Here is a 26,115-nt window from a genome sequence, read left to right as displayed (position 1 = left end):
AGTGATTGGGTCATCTCCCAGAACTTAAAAACTAATGCTGAAGTGCAAAATCAGAAAAGGAATGGCTGGGTCATAGGTATGGCCTTCTGAAATGACTAAGCGATTCACATTCTCAGTGCCTGGAAATTGTTTCCTGGTAAACTCTCTAGAACCTCTCTTTTGGGAATTAGGCCCATTTTCTGTGTGGAACTTGGCCTCCCCGTGCCTGGTGTGCCCTGTCACTTCACATCCAGCCTGTACTTGGCAGGAAAAGGGAGAGCCATTGCCTTTGGAAAGGTTCAACCCCTGGGTATCCTAGATGCCCTCAACCACGCCGCTTGTTGCTCCCAGTAGGCACCTGCAGTTGTAGCTGCCCTTGCCCAACTCCTTCGTCCTTTGTGTTTTTGGGGAAGGCGTAGTCTGTTCTGATTCCCGTTATTTCCACAGAATCTTCATGTACCACTGAGTGACAGGACACTACGTAATCTCCTGCCTCCTTCCTCTTCCCCACCTGCCCCTCCTTTCAGACTCTGCACTTCCCCAGGCTTCTTTTTCAGACAATGAAGAACTGATATCTCCTCTTAGGCACTACTTTTTAAGAGCAAGGTCCCCTCAGATACTTGGGGAATTGGAAAAGTGATGCTGGATATCTTGCCTGCTCTACCATGTCTGGAGTCCATAGTTTGGGATGGTTGAGCCTCTCTGGTTCAGTTTCCTCATGTAAAAGATGGGAATAGTTATCCCCATCTGAAAGAGCAGGCCTTAGTTTCAGCTTACTTGCAGTGACACACAGGCCAAAAATTCTCGTTTCACTCCCCCCACCCCCAACCCAAAGAAGTTCACATCCTCAGAGGACAGCAGGGGAGTTTAGAACTACTTGAACTCCAGCCCCTGGTGAAGGCATATCCTGCTCTTTTGGGTCTCCAACCACATACTTTAAAATAGAAAAGGAACTTGGAGAAGCATGGCAACCATGACTAGGGCCCAGGGGCTAGTCGGACTTCCTTAGCCTTCCTAGGACTGGGTGCTCCTGTGCCAGTGGTCCATACCAGCTGCCCATGTTGGGGGAAGAGGGCATAAATATTCTAAGGAAAATATAACATGAGTCTTCTCCCCCGCCTCTCAATAGTTGCCTCTCCTAAAATAACTGGTGGTTTTTAGTTCAGCATGTATCCTAGGCCTTTTTCCATGCATTTTAATCCATATTTGTTTACCTCCGGAGAAGTTATAATAGACCGGACTCTTACGGGCATTTGACTTGGGCAAATCAGAAATACTGTCCGAATATTAAAATTGTATATTGCAAGCAAAAGTATCCATGCCATTTCCAAATGATATGTTGTTGCCTGGAGTTAGACAACTTTAAAGCTGTCATGCCCAGTGATTTGCAAAAGCTGTATTTGGGGTGCCTGGGTGGCTCAGTTGGTTAAGCGACTGCCTTTGGCTCAGGTCATGATCCTGGAGTCCCTGGATCGAGTCCCGCATCGGGCTCCCTGCTCAGCAAGGAACCTGCTTCTCCCTCTGACCCTCCCCCCTCTCATGTGCTCTCTCTCTCTCTCGTTCTCTTTGTCTCAAATAAATAAATAAATAAAAAACTTAAAAAAAAAAAGCTGTATTTGTAATTGCTACTGAAGAGAAATAAACCATGTAATTTTTAATAACCTATGGATGAACAACTATCGTTTATGTTTTGGGGGGTTTTTCCCTTACCAGATGATTCGGTGATTTGTGCAGGTATTATATATTATTATAGTTTAAAACATTTAAAAATTCTTATAAAATGTATCCACAAGTTTTAAAACTGCTAATGTTAGTGGTTGTGATGAAAAACATACCTGAACCTCAGTAACTTTAGAAGAGCAGATATTATGGAAGCCTGTGAAAAACTTTTACTTATGAAACAGCATGCTGTTAGTTTGGCAGGTAACAATGAAAAAGTAATCATGCTTAGAAAATATAAATAAAATGACTTTAATATTACACAGGAGTCATAGACTACGTTCTCTGAAATGTGTTCTTCAATTTTACTTATATGGGAAAATTAATAGTAATACTGCTCCCTGTTGTTCTCCATAGGTGGGTTATAGTTTTGTCTCTGGTTTTTGGTTTGGCTGCTTCTATTTCAGTGTTCTTTTTGGAAATACACACTCATGCACACAGTATTAGGATAACATATATACTGTAAATTCCCATTTTTCACTTCATAATATGTGATTAACATCTTGTCCATGTTGGCTTTTCTGCCCTTATGTGGTCATTTTTAATGACCACCTAGGATTCTCTCTTACGGATCAATGCCATTTTACCTATAACCTATTGATACTCATCTAGGTGACTTCCAATATTTTTATTATTATAAATTAACATTGTGGAGGAATACCTTTGGGCATATACCTTTCTACACTCCTCCAAGTTTTCTTCTTTGGATTTCTTTCTAAAACTAATTTCTGGATTAAAAGGTAAGTTCATTTTCAGGTCTGATGAAATTGACTCCAGAAAAGCTATATGAATTTCAGATCCATCCAAAGTTTGGAAATGTGAGTTCTCCAAACCCATTTCCATAATGGATCCTATTCTTTTACAGGCTTTTCCAACCTTACATAATCTTGAATTGATTTTCTAGAGACATTGAGCAGTTCAACACTATTTATTGACTGCTCATCTTCAGTTTCTTGCTTAGTGTTGGCTCATGTCCTTAGCTTCATTTTATTTTTATTTATAATTTATTTTGTAAGTTTCTAGTTTTATTGTTTTATGTCAGGCAGGGTTTGCAAAAAAAGATAAGCTGCAGATGGACCCAGGGTCTGTGTTTTGGGGTTCCTGGGGTGGGGAAGGAGGTCAGTAAATGGGTTTGGGGGAGAGGTCTTGGGCTCCCGGACACCAGGGCACAGGGTTCCTCTGGAGCAGAGCTCACAGGCCTCACCCAGACCTCTTAGCAGCATGGGCAGGCCCAGGATGGGGAGCAAGAGCGGGAGGACCGACTGGGCCGTTTGCTGCCCGCCGCTCCCCACTTCCCCCAGGGCTGGCTGCAGCAGTCAGCGCTCTGGGGTGTGCTGCGTAGGACTTGCAGTACCTTTGGTTCCTTAGCCTCATTTTAACTGCGGTGCTCATTTTATAATAGTTGGTCATAGAAGTATTACAGTATCTTCTTGATTTATGTGCTCTTTGTCATAAGAATCTATATATTTTATCTCTGTTTACAGCAACAATGAGAACTATACCTAATGGCTTTTTTCACTTTATAACATATTATTCCACATTAATATGATTCCCTTTCTCATTATTTTGGTGCACCCTCTAAAACTTGTCCACGGAAGGATTTTTTTTGAAGTCAAGATTTCATAAATTCAAACTTTTAAATAAGTTTTGTCTGCTATTGGTGTCCTGCATTCTCAACATTAAAATTATGAAACTCATGATTTTTTGAACTTTGATAGTTTAAATTTTATATTTCAATTAGGAATACTTACAATTACACACAGATATGTATTCATTGCAATATAGGAAGTAAACATCTACTCTTACTAGCTGTCCAGAGACACCATCAGTTACCCCGGGAGGCCCATTTCTTTCTACCTCTTGCAGATTGTACTATTTTCACATACTAAACTGTAACATAATATTAGGACTTTACATGTTTTTTTCACAACTCAGAACTAAAATATTTAGATTATTGTAGCTGTTAAAGACACGAGTTCAGCTTCAGTCTGCCTTTTCACAAAATGTTTGCCTCTTTATTCTACATAAAATTTACATTTGTTCTAGCAACAGAACAAAAAAAATGTGAAAATATGAAAGTTTGTGGAGATTTTGCTTGGAATATTATACCATAATATACTTCATCTTTTTATTTAGGAAAATGATTTGTACTTCTTACTACTCAAATCTTTTAAATTATTATTCACTGAAGTCCAATAGTTCCCTTCATACAGGCTGCACATTTCTTATTTATGTCTAGATATTTTTTTCTCTGAACATGTAAACCTCTGGACTATATTATCATCATGAATATAAGGGGGGAATTTTATATTGTTAAAATATATTTACCAATAAAGATTTTCACTGTGTACTATTCAATAAAGAGATAGTCACAAAGCATCATGCTCTTTATAAAAATGCCAGGGTTTGCACTTAAAGTTAATTCCAAGAGGAGGGGGTCTTCTTTTGGATTATATTTTTAGAATTTTTCCGTTTTGTTTAATGTTTATATAATATTCCCAAGCAGACCTATTTTGCAGCCCAAGAGAAATCTTGCTGATCACGGAAGTGACATTTTTTTAATTGTTGGCCTCTGTTTTCAGCTTTTCTTAAATGTTTTACCTATGTTCATAAATGATGTATCTGTGATATACATTTGTTTGTGGTAGGTTTATGTCAGTATAGACACAGGCTATGATTAAAGCCCACTTTTAAACCCTGTTCTTAGGAATCGTAAAAACACCTCCAGGGAGAAGAGATTGTTTTGGGCAGCTCTAAAGGAGGGGCCGTAGAGGCTAATGGTCACTGAATCTAGAACTGTAAAGGATGGGACCTCTGATGACACTGGGAAGGTAAGGCACAGCTCTTTGCTCTGCACATGGGCGGTTCCATGTTGTCTCCAGCCTCCTGAGCTCCATGCGGGAGGCTCCAGCCTTTATCCTTTGGACACCTGGTTCTGGACAGAGAACTGGAAAGGAAGTTTGTGCTCTTTTGGGTTCTGTGGAGTTTGGTAGTCAGAAAGAAAAAGAGTTGTAATTGGATTGCAGTGGGTCGTGGTCACAATCTCCAAATGCTTCTCAGTTGGGTGTATTAATGTGTATAGTTTTGAGCCTGCCCAGGACTTACCTTCAGAGAAAGGCCTTTGGGGCTAGGCTGTGCCAAGTGTCTGCTGTTTTAAGGTGGAGGGAAGGGTATAGGGGAGAAGATGAGGACTGGCATCCAGCAGAAGATGAGCTGTGATCGCCCCTGTCACTTTCTTTGAGGAAAGCTCCCTATATGCAGTAAAATGTATGGGCCTCGATCCCAGAAGGTCTCTTCTTCAGCTGCATATGCCAGGGAGTGAGGCCAACGATTGTGACTAAGGAGAGTTGTTAAAGGCTGTCCCCTAGGAGCTGGGGCTGTGGGGTCTTGGTAGTCTGTAGTGAGACACCATCAAGGAGCCTGGACTTTGCAGTCAGTCTGGTCTGCTTACATGTCCAGACTCTACCACTCAACACGTTTGTGAGTCTACACAGGTGACTTAAGCATCGGAATCCTCAGTTTCTCCCTCACTAAAAAGTGAATGACAGCAGTAACTACTTTATGGGGTTGTAAGATTTAAAAGTAAAATACGTAAGTTCATTTATCAATCAATAGATGTGAATCAGACAGTTTTGTAGTTGATAGGAGTTATTTGAAAATGAAACACAAAACTCTGTTGGAGAGTGATGTCACCAAGATGGTGAAGTAGGGGATCCCGCCGCCCCCAGTTGAGATCCACAGTTACACAACTTATTTGTGAATAAAACCAGCTCCGGCAAAGCTCAGGTGTCCACTTACCAAATTCAGCAACAATGGAAACAAACAAACAAACCTGAGAATAACTTTTCAAAAAGAGGAGAACAGCTTCAATTTGCCCCCTGATTCCACCTGCCCTGGCTGGCACTGCTCAGTGCCCACAGGGAACTCCCAGCCAGAGATGGTTCTCCCTGGGAAAGGAAGAGCCAGGTGAGCACCTAGCTTTCTGAGCCTTTCAGGGCAGCATGCAACGGACCTACTTTGGTTTTGCTCCACCCAGAGACTGGCAAAGCTAAGACATGTACAGATGGCTAGGAACAAGGCCGAGCAGGTGCTACAGTGTCAGTAGATGGCGGTAGTGACCACAGTTCCCAGGGACCTGCCCTGCAGAGGACCCGGACAGCTCTGGTCACTGGAGAAACCAGTGGCCACTCAGTACTGTAGTGATGTGAGAATGTCCCCCATACTCGTCTCACCCTGTCAGCGTACATCTGAGCGTCTGCATGTCTGCCCAGGTGATAGTAGACCCAGGCGTAGTTACCCCAGGTGACCAGACTTTGGGTTTCCGCTTGATCCGGGTGCTCCCGCTGGATCAGCTCCTCCGCCTGGGGCAGGTGCTCCAGCGCCGCCTCGCTGTGGCCATTCAGGTGGTTTACGTAGGCCAAGAAATTGTACATTGTAGCTTTGGACTCCGTGTTTAAGAATTCAATCTGGTGACACACTGTATCTTCTAGATCACCTGAGACACTGTCTTTCTTAAGTAAGTTCCAGGTGAAATGGCATTTCAGCTGTGGAAGGGTTTTCTCCAGAGAATCCTTGTTGACCTCACTGTGGAGAAAATAAACCCGGTCACTGTGATGGCGCGACTGCTAAGCATTGCACCTGGGACGCAGTTACAGGTTGGTTTTGTGTGTCGGCTTGCCAGGCTGTGGGACCCCCGATGTCTAGTTAAACATTAGTTCTGGGGGGGGGTGTGTGATGGTGTCCCCAGGAGAGATTAGCAGCTGACTCAGTGGACTGAATGAAAGCAGACCGCCCTCCCCCGTGTGGATGGGCCTCACCGCGTTTGCTGAGGGCCTGAGTAGAACCCAAAGGCAGAAGAAGTGTGAATTCCGTCTGTCTGGCCGTGTGAGCTGGACATTGGTCTTCTCCTCTCCTTAGACTGGAGCTTATACCGTCGGCATTCCTGGTTCTCAGGCCTTCAGACTTGGACGGGAGCCCTATGGCATTATCCCTCCAGTTCTCGGGCCTTTGGACTCTGACTAGAATTACACTGTTGGCTCTCTCCTGGGTCTGTAGCTTGTGGACAGCAGGCCACGATTATGATCCTCGGCTTCCATAATCATGTGAGCCAATTCTTTTTTTTTTTTTTTAAGATTTTATTTATTTATTTGACAGAGAGACAGAGAGAGAGGGAACACAAGCAGGGGGAGTGGGAGAGGGAGAAGCAGGCTTCCCACTGAGCGGGGAGCCCGATGCGGGGCTCGATCCCAGGACCCTGGGATCATGACCTGAGCTGAAGGCAGACGCTTAACGACTGAGCCACCCAGGCGTGCCACCACTGCTATTCTTTTTTTTTTTTTTTTAATATTTATTTATTTATTTGACAGAGAGAGAGAGACAGCAAAAGAGGGAACACAAGCAGGGGGAGTGGGAGAAGGAGAAGCAGGCTTCCCGCAGAGCAGGGAGCCCGATGCGGGGCTCGATCCCAGGACCCTGGGATCATGACCTGAGCCAAAGGCAATCGCTTAACGACTGAGCCACTGAGGTGCCCCTTGTGAACCAATTTTTCAATGTTTTAATATCTAGTGAATTTTAAAGTCATTTAATAGACTTTAAAGTCTAATATTTAATTATAGAGGCTTTTAGCTCTATTATTGTTTTGATATCATAATTGTATCTTATTGTGTATGGAGTCCATACTTGGGAACATAACCTTAATTCCAACATTATTCCCAATGACTTGCTGCAAAATAAAATATGTGCTGCAAAATGTGATAAATGCTCCTTCTGACAGGTTAGGACTTCATCCTGAATTTCTGAAATACTTGATCATTCCCTTCCCTGTTCTTCCTTCTTGAATAAACAAATGAAATTAGTAAAATAAAAACAGCAGAGACTTAAGTAAATCAAACTTTTAAAAAGTTTTAATTCATGAAATATATTGCAGTATGGGTGTATGTTTGAATATGCATAGAAAACACATCTGGAAGGATACATATTGTTAACAACTTACCAGGGGGGTGTGGAATTGGGTTAGGGTGAGGAGAAGCTCCTTACTTTTAAATTCATATGCTTCTGTTTAAAATTTTACAATGAGAATTCATCATTTTTGTAATAAAATCATAACAGAAATTTAAAATAAAAATAGTAACAATAAGTAAAAAGTAAACATACATAGTAGTCTTTAGGCAGTGGCAGTATAGAGAATCAAACCACAAGGCACACTTTTCCACTAATACTGTGGTGGTAAATATAACTGTAGATGATAATCAAAGAAACAACTTTAAAGAAGCCACTTTCGGGGCGCCTGGGTGGCTCAGTCTGCCTTCAGCTCAGGTCATGGTCCCGGAGTCCTGGGATTGGGCCCCACATCGGGCTCCCTGCTCGGCGGGAAGCCTGCTTCTCCCTCTCTCACTCCCCCTGCTTGTGTTCCTTCTCTCACTGTGTCTCTCTCTGTCAAATAAGTAAAGTCTTAAAAAAAAAAAAAAAATAAACCACTTTCATCAGCATCTCAATTTAAAAAGCCCCCCAGGGATAAGAGTCCTTAAGCAATAGACCCTTCAAGGTGGATATTCAAACCAAAAGTAGGGCTTAACTATTCCTGAAAGATCTACAGGAAAACGTGTAAATCTGAAACCTTCAGGCAAAAGAAAAAGCTATACAGAAGTAAGTTTGGAATACTAAAGGAGTTAACGAAAGGCCAGAAATTGGAGGTACAAGAACCACCCAGTCCAGACTCAAAACCAAATCACTGAAACCCTGGTAATCTATGGATGTAGAACGGGGACATCTACTTTACCCATTTTTTTAATCATTTTTCCCAATTTCTCAATCTGCTGTCTGTCTCAATAATTTTAACCCAAAAACTCTGCAGTTTTAGTTGGAATAAAATTAATTCCATTTAGGTTCGGTTTATTCTTCTAGTTAAAAGACCAGAGAAACTTGAGACTAACGATTTTCCATTGTTCATTTTTTTCTCACAGCTGTTTCTAGTTACGCAGTGAACATTTTGGGGAGATAACACTTCTGATTTCTCATGGGTCCCTAAAGTTCTATATTTAAAGAAATCCTTTTCCCCCGGTTTTAGTTTTTTTCTTTTATTGAAGTCATCAAAGATGGCAGACTTTTTACTATTATGAGCTTTTTCTTTCAACAAAAAGGATTCTTTAAGTGACTATCAGGCTAATGGTTAAATATCCTCATCAGAGTCAGAAATGGATAGGATCCATCTTTTGCAAGCTACATAGTTAAGAGCTTAACTAATATAATTTTGCACTCCTGAAAGAGCGTTCTTGACTAGGGGTCAAAGGCTTATGTAGGATTATGCTTACTGCATAAGTGAGCAGTATGGGAAATATGACAAACTTTAATCAGAAAATTATTATTATTATTTAAAGATTTTATTTATTTGAGAGAAAGAGAGGAAGGGGGGAGGGGTGGAGGGAGAGGGACAAGCATCAAGAGTCAAACGCGTAACCGAATGAACCACCCAAGTGCCCCTAATCAGAAAATTATAAATAACAGAGATAAAGGGGATATAGTCATAATGCCATACCATTTTTGAAAGGTACATCTGGAATGTTTCTGTTTTCAAATGGATACAGTATTTTAATTAAAAAAAAAAAGCCAAAAGATTCATCACATTTAGTATGATGCCTGGTATACAGTAAACATTCAATAAAAATTGGCTCTATAATTAACAATGGGGGGGTGCCTGGGTGGCTCAGTTGGTTGAGCGTCTGCCTTTGGCTCAGGTCATGATCCCAGGCTCCTGGGATCAAGCCCCGCATCAGGTTCCCTGCTCCGCGGGAAGCCTGCTTCTCCCTCTCCCACTCCCCCTGCTTGTGTTCCCTCTCTGGCTGTATCTGTCAAATAAATAAATAAAATCTTGAAGAAAAAAAAAAAACCAATGGATTAAAACAATAAACAAAAATATATGAGCCCAAAATGGTAAGAAAAGCTTAAAAAACAATTTCCTAGAGTATATATTTAAATAGAAAGTCGAAGCTCACAGAGAGCAGCAAGGGGCTCTGCATTTTCTGGATCTATCCGCTGGGCCCGGTCATAGTACTCAGCAGCTTGCCTCTCTTCTCCCTCCAGCTTATAAACAAGCCCTAGGGCACATAAACTCTGCACATCTGAAGCATCATGACCAAGTCTCTTCAGAGCCAATTTCTTCAGAACACTTGTCAGTTTGGGACGGAGGGATGACTGGTCGCTGATCTTTAAGGCCTCTAAATAATGGTGGATGGCAGTACTTTCTGACTTACAGTAAAATTCCTGAAAGCGGCCATAGTAGTAGTAGATCTGATGTTTGTGATCATCAGTTATGTTCTCCAGATGAAATGCTTTCTGGAAAACTTCTTCAGCCTTACTACACTTGCCTGCCTTGACATACATGTTGGCCAGGTCTGTGTAGACAAATGGGAACTTGGAGTCTCATCGCACAGCTACTTTGAAATGAGAGATAGCCATTGTAATAAGCCTGTCCATTCTCAGTTTATCCTCCCCTTTAGGTCTGTTGCCTGTGGCCTTTTTGATTTCGATCATTTGCGCCCGATAGCAAAGTCCCATCTGGTGATGCAGGAACGAAGACATTGGTGTCACCTTCAAGGCCTTTTTCAAAACTTCAAGAGCTTTGTCCCAGGAATTTTTTCTCCTGTAGAATTTGGCTGTGTAACGAAGGACATGAGGTTGGGAGGATATTTGGTCCAGGATTTCTTCAATATACCTTTCCCCTTCATCTTCTGCTTGTACATCTTGAAGCTTCAGTGCCAGTAAAACCTTAATGTAGGCGTTACCTGGGTTCAGGGCGACAGCCTTCCTCAGCAGGCCCAGAGAAAAGCTCTTTATACACCCGTGTCTGTCAGTATCGTCCAGCTGGTACACTGTGATGGCATGACCTTTGTTAAATTCTGGATTGTCAGGTTCCGCTTCCAGGGCCTTCTCAAAAGCCGCTTTTGCCCTGTGGTAATACTTTCCTCAAATTTCAAGAGTGCCCACCCTCTCTCACAGTCAATCTCAAGTCTGTCCAACTTGTAGTCAGAAGGACTGGACAGTTTCTTGCAGGTGGTCCCTGTCTTGTCTAAATGCTTCTGAGCTTCCTTAAGCTGGTCCATGTGATAATACACCCAGGCATAGTTTCCCCAAGTGACCAGATGTCGAACTTCTTTGTCCGAGTGCTCTCGCTGGATTATGTGTTCTGCTTGTTCCAAGCATTCTAGGGCATCTTCATTTTGGCCTTTTAGGTGTTTCACTTAGGCCAATAGGTTATAAAGAGTTAAGTCTGGATTCTGTGGTGACAAATTCAAGCTGCTGCCCAATTGTATCTTCCACATCAAACAGAATGTCTTCCTTAAGTAAATTCCATGTAAAGTGACATTCTAACTCCAACAGAATGGCCTTCAAGGGGTCCTTAGGAATTTCACTGTCAAAGATAAAATCCTTTTTAAATTTTTGAAGAAATAAGTCCATTTTTAAACCTTAAACATTGTTCTCTGCTTAGCAACCAAATTGATCTTTTGTTGGAATTTCCAGTTGAAGCATTAGGCCCCTATAACTTTATATTAGTTTCCTCTGTGTACAGCTATATCCTAGAAATATTTCATTAAATTCTCATTATTTATTGCAAAACCAGTTCCGCAAAGATGGCTGGGTATTGATTTCCTTTTGGCAGTCACTAACTGTGCCAAGTACCACTTATTTTTACAGAGAGAAATTTAAATGTTTTGTTTACTAGCCTTGAAAATTAAGAATCATAGATCTGTAAACAGTCAATAACAAACATAAAAATTCCATTTCTGTATTATGAATAGGAAAGGAAAGAAGAATAGTCAGAAATAAGAAAAAGAAGTACACTGAAGGAGACACGGAAGCCATACCAATATATCATTTCTGCAGAGGGAGGAAGAAAACCCCGCAGAGAGAAAAGGCCCAGAAACAGACAGGAACAGGTCTGCCAAGAGATGGGGAAAGCATTTTAGGTAGATAAAAAGGAGAGTAACAGATTTCAAAGAAGATAGGGAAAAAGCAAAAGGAGGCTGAGTAATAAGCTCAGTAGGTTTTTTTTTTTTTTAAAGATTTTATTTATTCATTTGAGAGAGACAGAGAGCGCACACAAGCAGGGGGAGAGGCAGAGGGAGAGGGAGAAGCAGACTCTTCGCTGAGCAGGCAGCCCACCCGTGGGGCTCCAGGCCAGGAGCCTGAGATCATGATCCAAGCCAAAGGCAGACGCTTAACCATCTGAGCCACTGAGGCGCCCCAAGTTCAGTAGGTTTTGCTATAAAGCACCACGTCCTTCTGTCCTCTGGGGTTGTGGGCAAGAGTAAAGGCTAAGGGCTATTATGAACTTATCAGTGCCCTTAATATTTACTTCACAAATATTTGCCCAGCTCCCTTTTTGCAAGACCCAGTATAATTTCTGCAGAGCCCACTGGAAACAGGATCTCTGGAACTAGGAAGGTGAAGGGGAAAGGAAGGGAAAGGAAATATTTATTCATTACGGACAGCCTTCTATGTGCAAGATCTTCTAAATAACCCTGGGGATGGAACCCTGAACGAGACACAGCCCTGCTTGTACAGAGCTTATAAGTAAATAGTCAATAACAACTCAGCATTCCAGCCAAGGTCCACGGAAGTGACCCAGAAAGTGTACACAGTCCAGTGCTGTGGACATCTCTGGCTTCGATTTGGTGAGGATCCCTTCTCTTGGATTTCATTTCTGGAACATCCTTTCCCTCTACTATCGGTCCATGTGATTGGAGATGGGTGGTGCACCATTCACTCCGGTCTGGGAAGACACATGATATTCCAGCCATTCCCTGGTCCCAGTGATTTACTCAGAGATAGTCCAATTAAAATATCATTTTGCTGAAATGGGACTTCACTAGAAGTATGTCTCTTCCTTCTAAAAATTTTAAACTGGTAGAATATAAGTTTGGATTTGCTGGTGGCCATCTTTCCAGATTTGAGGACAGCCTGCCTGAGAAGGAATCTAACAGAGCGGAAAGCAGAGCTTCGACAGGAGGAAGGACAGAATGCCCAAGATAGTGACTTAACAGCCTTGCCTGGATCACCCTGTCTACCCCTGAACTTCTCTTAAAGAAAGAACTCTCTCTTTCTTTGTTTAAGCTAGTTTAAATTAGGTTTCTACTATTTGCAATGGACAAAGTCTGGATTAATATTCCTAGTTTTATTTGTTTGTTTTGTTGATGGTGGTGGTGAGGCAGTCAGGAAGGACTTTCTAAATCTGCCACTGGCCATAATTAAGAAATACACAGAAAAAAAATTCCTTAAGGCTTCTTTCGAACAGAGAAGTGCCCTGCTCATGGGATGAACAGGGTACACTGTGTGGGAGAACATGCATGTATATTCCCCTTTCTATTGCACACAGGACCCCCACCCCCACATGTATTTGTATACATGTTTATGGGCACTGTAGTACTATTTCCATCAAAACATTTATCGACCACCTCGTCATCTGTGCCAATTCTAGTTGTAGTGGATACAGTAGTGAGCAAGTAAGTTCAAAAAAGGCCCTTTCTTCATGGTAATTTCACTCTGGAAGAGGAAGGAGCAAAAGGAGTTGAAAGAAAAGAAATATGGAAACAAATCAATATGGAAACACAAATGGACAGCATAATTCCGGATAGTGAGGAGTGTTAAAAAGAAAAAAAAAATCCGATTAATGGTATTAAGTGGTGGTGGTATGTGTGTGAGTGGGGGGATACTTTAGTTAAGATTGTGAAGGAACAGCCCATGTAGAAAGGAGCAATTGAAACAGTAAGATCTCAGCAATGGAACAGAAGCAGTCCTCAAAGATCTGAGGGCAGAATGGTCTAAGCAACCGCTTCTTGACCAGGGTGCTTTTGCCCTCCCTCCCCCGAAACGTCTGGTAATGTCTGGAGACAACTGTGGTCATCACACTGGAGGAATGCTACTGGCATCTAGTGGGTCAAGGCCAGGGATGCTGCTAAATATCCAACAGCGCACAGGGAGGCCTCAAGCACCATGAGTCATCGAGCCCAAAATGTCAGTCGTACGGAGGTTGAGAAACCCTGGTTTGGGCTGAGGAACCAGCAGGTGCAAAGGCCCTGATGTGGGAACAGACTCGAAATGTTCATGGACCAGAAGGAAGGAAAGTGTATGTGATGCATAGTGAAGGGGAAGAGTGGGAGATGAGGCATGGTCGTAGCAGGGACAGAGGTTCAGGGCTTGCAGCCCATGATAAGGAATATTAATTTTACTCTCGTTGTAATGGGAAACCACTACAGAGAGATTTTTAAGTAGGGAAATGAGAATGTTTGATACAGGCTTAAAAAAAAAAATCCCTCTGGCTGCTCTGTGGAGAATGGACAGGGGGTTGGGGGCGGGTCAAGAGGAAGTTGGGAATCTGATAGGGAAGTATTTATTCAACAAATAATTATCCAGAGAATTTATTCAGGGCACTGTTCTAAGTGTTGGGATACAGCAGTGAACAAAACAGGGGGAAAAAAAAGCCCTGACTTCATGTATCTTACATTCTAATGAGGGGTTGGGGGTGGGGAGGGTGTGCCATAAGAAGACCCCAAAATAATTGAAAATATAGAGTATGTGAGATGGGTAAGAAGTAATAAGGAGAAAAATAAAGCAGAAAAGGAGAAATGGGAGGCTGGCAGGGGGTCAAATAGGTAGTTAAAATTTAAATAGCATGGGGGCGCCTGGGTGGCTCAGTTGGTTGAGCGACTGCCTTCGGCTCAGGTCATGATCCTGGAGTCCCTGGATCGAGTCCCGCATCGGGCTCCCTGCTCGGCGGGGAGCCTGCTTCTCCCTCTCCCACTCCCCCCTGCTTGTATTCCCTCTCTCGCTGTGTCTTTCTCTGTCAAATAAATAAATAAAATCTTAAAAAAAAAAAATTTAAATAGCATGGCCGGAGCAAATCTCCCTGAAAAAGACATGAAAGCAGCTGTTGAGCGGATCCAAGGAGAGTGGGAGCCAGCCAATGCTGGGGTTGCAATGGAGGGTTAGTGAGGTCTGGGTGGTTATGTCTGGGACAGAGCTGACAGGTCTTTCTGACGGGTTGGGTGTGGGGTGGACCAGAAGGAGAAGAGGGAATCCCGGGTAACGCTTATGCTTTGACTTCAGGAACTGAGTGGGTAAGTCGAGAGGACTATTTGCAAATGTTAATTTTGAGATGTCGGATTAGACATTCAAGTCAAGAGGTTGTGTATGAAGTTGGATATTAATGAAGAAAATACTGGGGATGAAGAGAGTGAAGTTAGAACTAGGGATATAAAACAGGGAGTCACCGGCACACACATCAACTTTAAAACCGTGAGTTCTAGAATGAAATTACCCAAAGAGTGAGCACAGGCAGAGAAGAAGGTCAAAACGAAGCTGTACTACACTCCAGGTCAAGCAGAGTAGGAGCAGGAAAGGAGGCCAAGCACGAGCAATGAGTGAGGGAGCTGGAAAGCACTGGTGTCATGAGAAGAACCGATATTGTTAAAACGTCCAAACTACCCAAAGCAATCTACAGATTTAATGCAGTTGCTACCCAAATACCAACAGTTTTCACAGAACTAGAACAAATAATAATAAAATTTGTATGGAACCGCCGAAGACCCTGATTAGGGAAAGCAATAATTGAGGAAGAAGAACAAAACTGGAGGTACCACAAACCCAGATCTCAAGATTTACTACAAAGCTGTAGTCGTCAAAACAGTCTGGCACTGGCACAAAAACAGACACGGAGATCAGTGGAACCGGATAAAGAGCTCAGAAATAAACCCATGCTTACATGGTCAATTACTCTTCAACAAAAGAGGCAAGAACATACAAAGGGAAAAAGACAGTCTTTTCAACAAATGGTGCTGGGAAAACTGGACAGCTACTTGGAAAAGAATGAAACTGGACCACTTTCTTATACTATACACAAAAACTCTTAGGGGCGCCTGGGTGGCTCAGTCGGTTGAATGACCGACTCTTCGTTTCGGCTCAGGTCACTATCTCAGGGTCATGGGATCCAGCCCCGCATCTGGCTCTGCACTTAGCACAGAGTCTGCTGGAGATTCTCTCTCCCTCTGCACTTTCCCTCACTCATGCATTCACACGCTCTCTCTCTAAATGAAGAAATAAATAAAATCTTTTAAAAAATTAAAAAAAAATAAACTCAAAATGGATTAAAAACCTAAATGTAAGACCTGAAACCATAAAACTCCTAGAAGAAAATATAGGCAGTAATTTCTTTGACGTTGGCCACTGAAACATTTTTCTAGACATGTCTCCTCAGGCAAGGGAAAAAAGGCAAAACTAAACTATTGGGACTACACCAAAATAAAAAATTTTTCACAGCAGAGGAAACTATCAACAAAACGACAAGGCAATCTACTGAATGGGAAGACATATTTGCAAATGATAGGGGTTAATATCCAAAACATATAAAGAACGTATAGAACTCAATACCAAAAAACCCAAATAATCTGACTAAAAATGGGCAGAGGACTTGAAAAGACATTTTTCCAAAGAGGACATACAGATGGTCAAGAGACACATGAAAAGATGCTCAACACCACTAATCAGGGAAATGAGAACAGCAGAGTTTCCTGAAAAAATTTAAAATAGAATTACCATATGATCCACTACTGGGTATTTATTTACCCAGAGAATATAAGAACACTAATTTTATTTATTTATTTATTTTTAAAGATTTTATTTATTTATTTGCCAGAGAGAGAGAGAGCAAAAGCAGGGGGAGTGGCAGGCAGAGGGAGGAGAAGCAGGATCCCCGCTGAGCAGAAAGCCTGACATGGGGCTCAATCCCAGGATCTGGGATCATGACCTGAGCCGAAAGCAGACACTTAACCAACTGAGCCACGCAGGTGCCCCAGAACACTAATTTAAAAGGATACATGCACCCCTATGTTTATCACAGCATCATTTACAACAGCCAAATTATGGAAGCAGCCCAGGAGTCCATTGATAGATGAATGGATCAGGAAGATGGCGAGATACACAATGGAGTATTACTCAGCCATAAAAAAGAATGCAGTCTTGCCATTTGCAACTACATGGATGGAGCTAGAGAGTATAATGCTAAATGAAATAAATTAGTGAAAGACAAATACCATATGATTTCACTCATACGTGGAATTTAAGAAACAAAACAAATGAACAAAGGAAAAGAGACCAACAAAAGACCAGACTCTTAAAATACAGAGAACAAACTGGTGGTTGCCAGATGGGAGGGAAGTGGATGAGGGGATGGGTGAAGTAGATTAAAAAAAAAAAAAAAGGAAAAAGAGAAAAAAAGAAGAAAAATCCATGATGTCACAAAAGCCTAAGGAAGAAATATTTATTTCAGGAAGGACAGATGGTTATCAATATGTACAATGACTCTAAGAGGTTGAGTGACTGAAGACAGAGAAGAGATTACTGTTTGTGCTGGAGCAAAGCTGTGGGGGACCTTGATGAGCATTTTACTAGAAAAGCAGAGATGAAAACATTACTGGTTGGGGCGACAATGGGAGGTGAAAAAGTGGATATGGGGAATATAGGCCACTCTTTTCAAGGAATTTTACTATTAAGGGAATAGACAAATAGAGCTCCATCTGGAAGGAGGCTGGGGGAACTGTCAAAAAAAGTTTTAATTATGAAATTTTTAATGACTTAATGATATGCCAATGGGAATGATTCAGTATCAAGGGAAAGAATGATGCCTTCAGCAGAGAGGTGAGGATAATTACAAGGAAGATGGACCATGAAGCAGAAGTGAAGCTCTACATTGTTTTTTTTTTTTAATTTTTTTTGAAGATTTTATTTATTTATTTGACAGAGAGAGACACAGTGAGAGAGGGAACACAAGCAGGGGGAGTGGGAGAGGGAGAAGCAGGCTTCCCGCGGAGCAGGGAACCTGATGCGGGGCTTGATCCCAGGTCCCTGGGATCATGACCTGAGCCGAAGGCAGATGCTTAACGACTGAGCCACCCAGGTGCCCCGAAGCTCTACATTGTTAATACTCAAATATTTTAACTCCAGCCTCAAACTCAGAACCATGGTTGCATGCCCTTCATCATCTGTCCCATGTCTACTTCTCTAGCCTCATTTTGTACAATCTTCTCTTATTCATTGTGCTCCAGTCATACTGGCCTTAAAAAAAAAAGTTTATTTCCTCCACCAAGTCTATCTACCTCAGGGTATTTGCACCTGCTTTTTACACCCTTACTCTGAACTCTTCCTAAGAGAATTCTAGGGATTACTTGGTCTCATAATTCTGGTCTTGGCTCAAATGTCAGCTCTTCAAAGAGGGGTACCCCTGACCACTCTAGCTAATGCTGCACCCCCACCTGGCCAGTCATCCTAAAGTCTAGTATATCTCATTTTCCTGTCCTGCATAGCACTCATATCAATATTTGCTGGGAGTTGGGAAGAAGAGTACTTTGAATCACATATGAGACTGAGGTTTTAAAATGGATGGGACTGAGTCTTTAGGAACGGGGAAGGAGCTGTCTTAATAGCCAAATGTGGCAGGAGTTAGAGAACTGGATTAGTGGCACAGCTAGTAGGAGTAATTGGACAAATAAAACCATTTCATACTTATAATCTAATCTACTACTCCATAAATTGTTTTCCAACTTTTATAAGAACTAAATTTCATCCTTAAAGACAATATTATCTTTAGTACACATTTAAGTTAATTTGTAGATTATTAATTTCAATTTTATAATTTTCATATTTATTCTCATTCTCTCTGTGTGTATATAGAGGTGCCACCTTTTAGTGATTGTAGGTTCTAAACCAGAGCTTGCCAAGAGACTTCCTGCCGTGATGGAAATGTTCTTATCTGTGCTGCACAATATGATGGACACTAGCCACAAGTGACCACTGATCCCTTGAAATTTGACTAGGATGGCTGAGGAACTGAATTTTAAATTTTATTTACTTTTAATTAATTTAAATAACCACATATGACTCGTGGCTCCTGTATGAGACAGGACACTGGAGATACTGGGCCTGGCCAGCTTCATAGAATAAAAGGCCTCCAGCACAACAGGTTAGAGCTGTCCTTTTAACTTAAAATTGTTTGATATTTTATTCAAGGTGAAGAGCTAAATTAAATGGCAAATCAAGACAGATTTGAAAAAAACAACCTTATACATATGACCTGGGCTCACTGCAGGTTTGGCTCAATAATGTAAATGCTGTACCATTTATAATATACGATCCAGAATCAATCAGATGAGCTTTCAAAAAACAAAACAAAACAATCCCCCCACCATAAAAAACCAGAAGCTGCCATTCATCACTAGTTTACTGCATGCCAGGCAGTGTGCCAAGCACTTCCAAATTACATTTAATTTTTATAACATTTTATTACTTTCACATTGTACGGATGAGGACCGGGGGACAGAGTTTAAATTACATGTCCGAGGTTACTCAGCTATGAAGTGGCCGAGCTCGGGTTCAAACCTCGTTCTGCCTGATTCAGAGTGCATAAAGCTACTGTCTTTCAACCATAATGCTATTCTACCTCTTTCACATAAAAAGGTTATGTTCCAGACTTCAGGAATTTTTAGTTCACATCTTCAATTAGAAGTTCAGTTGGCATCTGAAATAAACATATCCAATACAGAAACCTGGACTCCTTGATCCTCTTCCTCCTGTCTTCCCCATCTTGTTTGGCAAATAAGCTAGGAGTAATCTTTGATCCCTCCATTCCTCTTGTCTTAATCCCTCATCCAATCCAGTACAAAGTTTTGTTAATTCTACCACATCTCAAATCCATCCACTTTCTGCATTTCCATTGCTGTTTTCCTAGTCTGAACCACAATCGCCTTTCCTTGGGGCTGGGGCAAAAATCTTGTCTCCTTGCTTCCTGTCTTTATTCCCCATACAGTCCTGGTAGACTTTTGAGACTGTACACCAGGTCATGTCAGTCTTCTGTTTACAATCTCCCAATGGCTACCCAATACCCTTAGATACTAATCCAGCCCTTGCCATGTCCCACAGGTCCCTAAAGGAGCCCGGCCTTGCCTACGATCTGACCTTTTTCCTCCTACTCTCCTCATTCACTGTGTTTGAGACATATTGGACTTTTCTTCCTATCTCAAACACATCAAGTTTAAGGACTTTTATACCTGTTGTTTTTACTCTACTTGGGATACTCTGCTTCTAAATTTTTGCATGACTAGCTCGTCCTGTTACTCAGCTCAAATATATCCTACCCAAGAGGCTGCTGGGGCAGAACTATCTAAAACGGCCCCCTCCGTTCTAGGTCACTCTCTTAGCCCATTACACTATTTTATTTTCCTTGTAGCTCTTATCACTTTCTGAATTATGCTGATTATTTACTCACTTACCTATTATTTATTTCTCCCATTTAAATATAAGCCCCATGAGTACAGAGACCTTATTGTGATTTTATTTTTTTCACCTGTGTCCGCAGCATCTACTATGCTAGGCAGATAATGGAAGCTCAGTAAATAAATATGTGTTGAATGAATGAAAATGTAGATAATATACTGGCAGCTTCTGGCACGTCCAGCCCAGAGGTTAGGCTTAACATAAAAAGCACCTGGATTCCAGATGAGGAATTCCTGCTAGTTCTTCCCTTCCTGCTAATGGCTCCAAACTTTTTCCTACTTCAGTCTTCCGTATCCCACTTGGCTTTGTATCTCGGCATGCTCTGTCTGGCCCTATGTTTGGTTCTGAAAATAGGTTTTGGACTGTCTTCTATGGTCCTGATTGGGAAACCTGGTATGATTGTCCCTTGGTGAAGGTTAGTGGTTTCTTTATCTGGTGCAAGTGCACCAAAATCATGGCAAGACAACCCCTTAACAGCCTGCCCAGGCCCCTGCCCATCAACACAGTACAATGGCCCTCTGCTTCTGCTCTGAAGGTCTACCCCAGCCCAGCCCAAGGAGGTTGAAGAGGGCTGTCCCAGGGAATATGAATGTGGCCGTGAAATATCAAAGGGTCATTCAGTCAGCCACTGAAGTGCTTTGCCCAGACCCTGGAATTTGTACACAACTGGATGCCATGATAAGTTATACTTTTAAACTTTGTCCAGTTAATTTTTAAACTTTGTCTCTGGGAAGCTGGCAGAGAGAGGTTCTTGTGTCTGAAAGAGGCAACATTTATCTCTAGGCAATTTTGATTTTTGGCCAGGAAGGAGCAGCCTTTCATTGTTCTTGGGGGACAGTCCCCAGTGGGGTCCACTGGCTTCCAGGCCATCCCGCATACACATACAGTGCACCCCTTTTTCCTCCTTCTTTCTTCAGGCACCTTCCTGAAACCTCCCTCCCTTTCTACAGATGTGAGAGGTGGGGCACTCACTAAATTTCATTTTTTTACTTCACATAATAATAATCAGCATTTGCAAATATTAACATGCTAAGCAGTTGATTAACTCCACAGTCCTAAGATTTGGATGCCATTCGTTTTTACGGATAAGAAACGGACTCACAGAGTTTAAAAAATGTTGCTTTGGGTCATCCAACTAGTAGGTGTTCGGAGTCAAGACTTGGAACAAGAACTTAGCCTCTAATCCCTCAACTCGTCAATGCAGATGGTTCACTAATCAGGTGCAGGGCAGGGTGCTAGAGCTGGGCACACAAACCCGGTGAGAAAAACAGCCCTGCGCTGTTAGGAGACAGCTACAGACGTCCGCACAAAATCGCGGCCTGGTCGGATCACCAAGAATCTGTAGCTCCCAGGAGGGGACGAGCTGAGACCCCGAAGTCAGAAAGGCACCAGGGCAGTAGCAGCAGGTCCAGGTGACGAGCCGGCAGCGACAGTCCCGGGAGGAAGCAGGAGGCCAGCGCAGGCGGGGCGTGGGCTCGCGGGGGCGCCCCACCCCGCTGCCCGCTGCGGGGCGCCCAGGGCTCTGCCCCCGAAAGGGCCGCGGCGCAGCGCGAGCCACGGCGTCCGAGGCCTACGCGGAGTTTGGGAGCAGAAGCGGAGAAAATCCTCACCTCATGGTGGTGGCGGGCCGTCCTGGGAGGCGGCCGTCCCCTCGGGCTTTCTGCTCAGGTTGGGGAGCCCGGGCTCCTGAGCGAGGGGCGTGCGCGTGGGGCGCGGGCGGGCGTGGACGCGGGCGGGCGGGGAGTGCGCTTCCCGCGGGCGGGCGTCTGCAGCGCGAGGTCTGCGCTCGGCGGGGCCTTCGCCTTTATGAACATAGGCGCACCGGAGCGGGAAAACGAAACTAGGTAGTCACTCTGTTCCTGGACTAGTCGGAGGCCAGATCCAGGAAACAGAAGCTTGTGCAAGATCCTGGTGTGGGATTTGCAGCGGGGCCTCTGGCATCTGGTCTGGGGTCTCGCCTGCCTCGCCGAGCATGCACAAACTCGAGTGACTTTTTTTTTTTTTAATAAAATGACAGGAGAGGGGCACCTGGGTGACTCAGTTCGTTGAGGGTCTGCCTTTGGCTCAGGCCATGATCAGGGTCCTGGGATCGAGCCCCGCGTGGGGCTCCCTGCTCTGCGGGCAGTCTGCTTGTCTCTCTGCACCTCCTCCTCACTCTTGTGCTCGCGGGCTCCCTCTCAAATAAATAAATAAAATCTTTAAAAAAATAAAACAACAGAAGATTGTTCTGTGTTATTTTTATTGTAAGGGTGGCAGTGATGCTCTTTGTATCTCTCTGCATCCTAAGCGGAAAGTCCCTGCTTCCCCTCCTGATTCAACAGACAACATACCCATTGCACAGGTGGGCTGTTGTGTCCCTGTACCATTACTCCCGGTGGTAAAATTTGATAGCTATTGCCAAGTGGCTTTGCTGAGAGATTTCTACACCCCCTACCCAGAGTTGTATGACAGTGCTTGTCTTCTGCGCCCTTGGCAACCGCACTTTGCTTAATACACTTCTAATAAAGGTAGGGGTGGTATTTGGACTCTAAGCAGAAAATACCAAATACCCATACACCAAAATTTTTGTCCCCTTCGACTTTAATCATTCGTTCATTGATTCAACAAATTATATTGAACTGCTAAGAGCCAGACATTGTGCCAGACACGGTCCATACAGCAAAGAAGAAACCAGAAAAGGGACCTACCTTCATGGAGTTAATTTCTGGAGGGAATAGATAAAGATAATGAACAAATAAAGCATTGTGTGTCAGATGGTGCTATGGAGAAAAAGCATGGGTAGGGTTACAGTGCAAGGTGTTTTCCATTATAAATATGTGGGGGAGGAAAGGTTTCACTGAGTGACATTTGAGTAAAGAGCTGAAGCAGGTGAAGGAGTGAGCACTGTGGTTATGGGGCCAAAGAAGGAAGTTCAGGCAGGGAAAGTTCAAAGCACTGTGGTTATGGGGCAGGGAAGAATGTTCAAACCCCGGGAGGTGGGAGCGTACTTGCCATGCATGGATGGTGTGGTTGGAGTGGCAAGAGCAGGGAAAATGTTGTAAGAAATGAGATCAGAGTGATACTGTCATGGGCCTGTTTAACTGAAGCAGGAAGCCACATTTTATTTATTTATTTATTTTTAAAGATTTCATTTGTTTATTTGAGAGACAGAGTGAGTGAGAAAGAGAGAGAGAGCAGGAGCAGGGGGAGGGAAATGGAGAAGACTCCCCACTGAGCAGGGAGCTCAAGGTGAGGCTGGGATCCGGGGATCATGACCTGAGCCAAAAGCAGGTGACCCAGGAAGCCACATTTTAGAAAAGGTACTGAACAGTTTGTTGTGGGTGAAAAATAAACCCACAATTTCCTCCTTACCAAGGGTGTTGAAAATTTTAATAAGCACTTCAGTGCTTGAAAAAATTTTCAGTGCGTTGATTATTTTCTGCCTCATTCCTGCTTCTTTCCCTTCTTTTCTCTTAACCATAATCAGGCCAAAAGATTGTCTTTGCTTATTACAGTTTAGACGGATAGCAACTAAGTAATCAGAGGTAAACATGAAAGGGAAAAAAAAAATCCTGGTTATCTACTTATGTTGTTTAGGAATTCAAATTCAGAAACACAAAAGCCATCTGTAAAAATTTCAAAGATACATTTTCAGGATTGAGAAGAAACACGCCTAGCTGTTGAGTGGGTGTTGAACATGCCAAAATTACTAGATGGAATTTGAATATTGATCTTTTTTCACAGACTGTTGGATTGGGTGAGTTCTTAGGAAAATCAGTAGTGCCTTGTCTTTTGAATTTATTCTAATCCACACGTAAAACACAACAGCTAACAACGAAGGGAAATAGAAAGTGAAACATGGCAGTTGATCTAAAATCTGCTTGGGAAACCAAAACTTAAGCAATAACTCTTCTAAGAAATAGGTGTAGGAGAGGATTTCTCAATGTTGGTGCTATTGACATTGGGGCTGGATAATTCTGTGTGGTGGGAAGCTGCCCAGCATCATGAGATATATAAGCAGCATCCTTCCACATACCCACTAGATGTTAGTAGCACCCTGCAGTTGTGACAAACAAAATTGTAAGTTGCCAAAGCAACTCTTTTTTTTCCTCTCAGGGGCAACTTTCTCTTCTCCCCTGACACCTTCCCCCCTTGAGAATCAGTGCTATAAATAATACCCTCCTGTATTTGTTTGCATTCCTTTGAGTTAGTCCTCACAACACAGCCTGGAAGAGAGAGAGATGGATTTCAGGTAGGAGAGGAAGAGTTGAACACAGATGAAGAGCAGTTGGGGACGGAACTTGAGTTTAAGAGGAGGCCTGGGTAAAAGGGTAGATATCAAGGGGCATGTCAGAGCAGGCCCACTCCCTTCAACGTAGGACTCCGGAGTGGAGATGGCTGTATCACATTTGGTCTGGCTGGGGACAAGCCACAGAGCTGTGGATTCAGACTGAGGGTGGGTCATTCAAGCTGGGGCAGGCTATGGGTAGGGGCCCTCATCCCCAATGCAGTTCCAGCACCAGCAGCATCATGAGAATGGAGACATCAGTGGCCAGGGAGGGTCCCCAAGGAACTGAAGCTTGCAGTGGTGTGCAGACAGCAGTTAGCAAAGATCTGGCCTGGGGCACCTTCACAGTAGTGAATGGCAGGAGCTGTGGCTCAGCCCGATTTAGGGGACATGAGAGATATTCCCTAGGCACTTGGAGAAATTTTGGAAACTCCAAATAAGGACACCAACTGAAGTTCTTTCTGTCAGTCATTTCCATGGGAGTAGCCAGCTCCCGGAAGTCAGCTGTCAATTTAAAGAGACTTCTTGGTAATGCCTGGAGATAGTCATGTGTAAGCTTTGCAGTAGCATTTTCAATACTAAAAAGCATCTGTTTTTCTGGATTTGCTGCTTGCTGTTTTTCTCTGCAAACATCCAGACTATTGCAAAGGTTAGAGCTACTGAGCCCTGAGGGTGCAGAGACCTCCTTCAGAGTAGGGAGGGAGGGGATAGAGAGATGGTATTAGGTTATAAGACACTCTAATAACCGTGGTCTCTGCAGATTGTCAAACACACCTCACACAAACACATCACATAATCCAGAGACTTATTTTGCGTGAAAGAGCTCTGCTTTTGGGTGACAAATGATGGATAGCAATACCTGGGAAGAGTTGCCTAGTAGAGAATCAACCAATTATCCAACAATTATTTACCTTCAGTATTTCTCACTCTGGGAGAGTTGGCAGTGGTCAGACTTCTTTTTAGGACCACCTGGCCTCCTGCCCCAAACAAGCACTGTAAGATGCCATTTTTGTTCGATCTAGTAAATCTCTGGTTTTAGTTATAAGTAAGTGGGGAAGATTGCATCTCTGTAACTCTGATGTCTGCCCTTCAACGATAAAAAAAGTCTGGTCCCTTCAATTCCTATAGAATTCTGGTAGAAATCCAAAGGCCTGTGCAGTCTGTCTGTGAGTTCCTTGAGGACTTGTAGTCTTGTGGATTAGGGTCCCCACCAAGAAATACAGGCAGCCTCTAGTAGTTGGTAAAGGTACAAGAGGGCTTGTCCCTTAGAACCTCTGGAGGCAGCGTGGCCATGCCAACACCTTGATTTCAGTCCAACGAAATCCATTTCGGACTTCTGACCTCCAGGACTGTAAGATAATACATTTCTGTGGTTTTAAGCCACCAAGTTTGTAGTCACTTATTACAGCCACAGTAGGAAATAAATACACCCACTCCCAAAATATACATAAGAATGAAAAAGGTCATGTGGTTTCCTTATTTTTTCCTTTTAAAAATATTGCTCGGTGTGCAACCTCTTTTAATAAAATGTCATAATCAAAGGTGATTGTTACTGATGGTCTCTCAGATCATTTAGTATCCTTTTCCTATTTTTTTTTTTTTAAGATTTTATTTATTTATTTGACACAGAAAGAGAGAGTGAGCACAGGAAGGGGGAGTGGCAGGCAGAGGCAGAGGGAGAAATAGGCTCCCTACAGAGCAGGGGGACCCCGATGTGGGGCTCGATCCCAGGACCCTGGGATCATGACCTGAGCCGAAGGCAGTCGCTTAACCAACTGAGCCACCCAGGCGCCCTCCTTTTCCTATTTCTTGTTCAGACCAGAAAATGACTG

The 26,115-nt window shown here is 43.0% G+C and overlaps 1 pseudogene across 1 annotated transcript; it reads right to left on the bottom strand.

Moving 5' to 3' along the window:
• Positions 1-7,579: 7,579 nt before the first annotated feature.
• LOC123846384 (interferon-induced protein with tetratricopeptide repeats 5-like) lies at positions 7,580-22,057 on the bottom strand (annotated as a pseudogene). The gene is made up of 2 exons (XR_006791274.3): positions 21,627-22,057; positions 7,580-11,104 (listed from the first exon to the last, which is right to left on the bottom strand). The product of XR_006791274.3 is annotated as an interferon-induced protein with tetratricopeptide repeats 5-like (transcript).
• Between the last annotated feature and the right edge of the window lie 4,058 nt (positions 22,058-26,115).

Source organism: Mirounga angustirostris, unplaced genomic scaffold, assembly GCF_029215605.1.
Source record: "Mirounga angustirostris isolate CCGP_5_RB_7025 unplaced genomic scaffold, mMirAng1.0.hap1 SCAF_6, whole genome shotgun sequence".
Taxonomy (NCBI): Eukaryota; Metazoa; Chordata; class Mammalia; order Carnivora; family Phocidae; genus Mirounga; species Mirounga angustirostris.
Note: the sequence above shows the minus strand (reverse complement) of the source record. Positions and strands in the feature narration are given on the sequence as shown.